This window comes from Seriola lalandi, unplaced genomic scaffold, assembly GCF_002814215.2.
Source record: "Seriola lalandi dorsalis isolate HSWRI2012SDOR001 ecotype SW California unplaced genomic scaffold, Sedor1 jcf7180002054861, whole genome shotgun sequence".
Lineage (NCBI taxonomy): Eukaryota > Metazoa > Chordata > Actinopteri > Carangiformes > Carangidae > Seriola > Seriola lalandi.
The window spans coordinates 631,247-635,618 of NW_019525414.1; the positions used below are offsets into that span (position 1 = coordinate 631,247).

The window sequence follows — 4,372 nt, forward strand, 5'->3', positions numbered from 1 at the left end:
TGTTACATACTGTGACAATATTTTAATGTATTTTCCAAAACTGTATTATTAAAATATGTTTTCATTGTCATTCTATAGTAAAAAAAAAACAAAATCTAAGGACCCGCCCGTCAAAAGCATATTCCTGTTTCTATATTTTCTATAACGTAAAAGAATCGCAGTTTATACGGATCTGTCTGTATGAATTTCTCATAGACGCACACAGCTGCAGTTTAGAAGATCCCTGCTCATTTAACAGCTTGATTCCAGATGTGCATGTTCAGTAGGCGGTGGAGGGAAGCAACTCGTTGCTGATATGATGAACATCCTGCAGCTGGTATTCTGCAGAGCACTCAGCACCACGGACAGCTCCCTACACACAGCGGCTCACACTCACTACAATACATTTATCCTTTTACATTTATTCTTATCTCTCTAGCTTTATTCTTGTTTTTCACACTTATCTTGTCTTTTACATTTAATCTTTTAGATTTTTTCTCGTCTTTTACAATTATCTTATCTTTTACCTTTAAACATTTACATTTATTCTTTTACATTTATTCATATATTTTACATTTATCTTGTCTTTTACATTTAATCTTTTAGATTTTTTCTCGTCTTTTACATTTATCTTGTCTTTTATCTTTAAACATTTACATTTAGGTGTTTTACATTTAATCTTTCAGATTTATTCTTTTACAATTATTCATGTCTTTTAGTGGCTACATTTACTAAAGATGGAGGGAAAGTTTTTTTTTTCTCCACCTCAGCTCTAATCATCGGGAATACGAAGCACCTCGTCTCTGCCGCCATAATCTGCTGTGACACGGCTGAGCAAAACTGTCATCAGTTTTTTGCAGTCTGCTTGCAGAAATGTAAGAAGGCTGAAGTAGCCAGGGCATTTCTCTCATAGCTGCGACGGTTTATGAGCTTTAAAAAAACACTGAACACTTCTGCAAATTAAGGATGTGTAAACAAATTGAGAATTTTTTCATGACCGATTGAAATAGCCCTGGACCTGTCTCTTATACACATCTTATATATATATATATATTAGTGCAATAATGATCTATTTTTTTCGTTAGAAAAAATGATTCATCTTCCACCTGACCTTCTTAAATGTATTTTAACAATTGAAATGAATCCTAAATGTGTGAAATGAAGCATGTCCTCTGAGACTGAGTACAGTTATATATAGAGCCCTTGTCACACACATCTTTTCGGTAAAGACAAAAGGCCTTATGTTCCATGGGGAAGCGATATTTTTAGTAAAAATTAAACTGTGACTGTGTTACATACTGTGACAATATTTTAATGTATTTTCCAAAACTGTATTATTAAAATATGTTTTCATTGTCATTCTATAGTAAAAAAAAAACAAAATCTAAGGACCCGCCCGTCAAAAGCATATTCCTGTTTCTATATTTTCTATAACGTAAAAGAATCGCAGTTTATACGGATCTGTCTGTATGAATTTCTCATAGACGCACACAGCTGCAGTTTAGAAGATCCCTGCTCATTTAACAGCTTGATTCCAGATGTGCATGTTCAGTAGGCGGTGGAGGGAAGCAACTCGTTGCTGATATGATGAACATCCTGCAGCTGGTATTCTGCAGAGCACTCAGCACCACGGACAGCTCCCTACACACAGCGGCTCACACTCACTACAATACATTTATCCTTTTACATTTATTCTTATCTCTCTAGCTTTATTCTTGTTTTTCACACTTATCTTGTCTTTTACATTTAATCTTTTAGATTTTTTCTCGTCTTTTACATTTATCTTGTCTTTTATCTTTAAACATTTACATTTATGTGTTTTACATTTAATCTTTCAGATTTATTCTTTTACAATTATTCATGTCTTTTAGTGGCTACATTTACTAAAGATGGAGGGAAAGTTTTTTTTTTCTCCACCTCAGCTCTAATCATCGGGAATACGAAGCACCTCGTCTCTGCCGCCATAATCTGCTGTGACACGGCTGAGCAAAACTGTCATCAGTTTTTTGCAGTCTGCTTGCAGAAATGTAAGAAGGCTGAAGTAGCCAGGGCATTTCTCTCATAGCTGCGACGGTTTATGAGCTTTAAAAAAACACTGAACACTTCTGCAAATTAAGGATGTGTAAACAAATTGAGAATTTTTTCATGACCGATTGAAATAGCCCTGGACCGGCAGAATAATGCGAGACAATCATGTACGAGCAAGAAGCATCTGAAGACAAACCAAACCAAAACATGGAGGAGAGGTCTAAATTTAGAAAGCAGCCAGAGGACAGAGAAAGTTCCGAATGTTTTCATGCTTGGCTTGGGCTGCTTTGCCAGCTGCTGTGTGTGTTCAGGCCAACACACTGTTTATTAGTGAGTGTGTGTCATCAGTGTCTAAGGGTATGTGTGTGTGTGTGTGTGTGTGTGTGTGTGTATGTGTGTCAGCTCGAGGTTTGTGCATGTGATGGGGGGAGGGAGAGAGGAGAGATGCCTCAAGGATTCTCCCTATATTTCCACTCACACACACACACACACAGACACACACACACACGTGCGCACAAAAACGCAAGCACGCAAAGATAGCCCACATGAAGCATCAGCCTCAAATCTGCACAAATGAAGGAGAAATGTAAAAAATATAAATATACAACATAAAAACACAGAAGGCAAAATTAAATTCAGTCCAGCACGAAGATGGAGGCTGTTTCTAAACTACTTCCTCGTGACAAACTGGATTTTTAGTCTGTCACTGTTCTTTGAAAGGGCTCAGAGATTGGTTGCTGTGGCGACCAATTTAGCTTCTGAGGCTACAAAGAGAAGGATTAATTCGGGCTCGATGTGTGTGTATGAGTGAGAGACATCGAGAGAGAGAGACACTCAGAGAGGGGAGTGTATGCCTGCTCATTGTGTGTGTGTGTGTGTGTGTGTGTGTGTGTATGGACGCCGGAGATATGGAGGAGCTTATAGCCTCGTTTTATAGCCGTGCAGCCCTGACTGAGAGCAATAATCTCTGATAGTTGCCATGGCCACAGTAATTGGACAGGATGTGTGCATGTGTGTGTGTGCGTTTTGGAGATTGGAGATTTTGGAGAAAATAGATTTTCCCAGTACGGGATGGTTTTTTATTTATTTTTTTATTTTTTTGTTTTTTTTGAAAGTCTTGACTGCCTTGGTGGAAGGAGGATCAGACGCATTCAAGCCCAACATTTTTTTCTGGTTATAGGAAGGGAGCGAAAAAAAAAGTCAAAATAAAATACATAAATAATAATAATAATAATAAAATTACAGAGCAGTCAAATAGCAACTGATTTTTTAATATGTGCATCTGCATCCGGATCTGTGGAAGGCCTAATGCTGATTGGCTGATGATAACCATGATGTTTTGAGAAGGCCTAAATCCTGCGCAGTTTAGGGCTTTGTAGAAGAACGCACCGTCAAACTCCTGAACATTGATTAGATTATTTAAATTCATCATGTTTTTGTCAATAAATTCATCAGAATATAATTGTGCAGGATCGCTCCTTTCACGTTTATCAGAGCCCCATGCGCACTGCTTTGACATGTGTACAAATCCAAAGCTTAACACATGCCAAGTTCTCGTGGCTATGATTGGACAATTACTGTTTGGGGGTCGGGTTTGGTGGGAAGTCATTTCATGGCACAGCTTCATCAGCTTCTGTGCAAGGCCAAACATATCTGACATTTTAAATGCCTGCTTTCTAAAGAGATGTTGCTACTGTACAGACATTTTGAAGAAGACAGAGATTGAGGACATGAAACATACACATATTCACACACACACACACACACACTCTATTTGTGTGTGTGTGTTTGTGTGTACACACACACAAATAGATATAAATATGTGAATTTTTGGAAATAGCCTTCCCACGCTCACAGTCACGTGCACTCATGCACACTCTCCCACACATACATGAATGCATGAATAGTGACAGGTGCACAAACACATTAATCACTATATGGCCCAAAAAGATCTGCTGGGCTCATAGGGCCAGGGACTGAGGAGAGCAGTAGTGACAGACTGTGTGTGTGTGTGTGTGTGTGTGTGTGTGTGTGTGTGTGTGTGTGTGTGTGTGTGTGTGTGTGTGTGTGTATGACAGAATAAAAGACAAAGAGATGGAGGTTACAGTGTATGTGTCTCAAAGAGGAAGATTGTGTGTGTGTGTGTGTCTGTGTGTGTGTGTGTGTGTGTGTGTGTGTGTGGAGGCGTGACAGGGTATAGAGGAGAGTCATGGAGGTTGCTAGGGGTTTTGTCCGCAGTGTGGCTCTGATATATCAGAAGTGCTCAGAGTCAAGATTGTTACGTAAACTGGGCTCTATTCCTCCAACTGTCATCCCATAACTCTCTCTCTTTCTCTCTCTATCTCACACAAACACACACACACAC

At 38.9% G+C, this 4,372-nt stretch overlaps 1 long non-coding RNA gene across 1 annotated transcript in view; it reads right to left on the reverse strand.

The window, feature by feature from the left end:
* Window positions 1–4,372, reverse strand: part of LOC147817887 (uncharacterized) — a 165,011-nt gene that overhangs the window by 19,033 nt on the left and 141,606 nt on the right. The window lies entirely within an intron of this gene.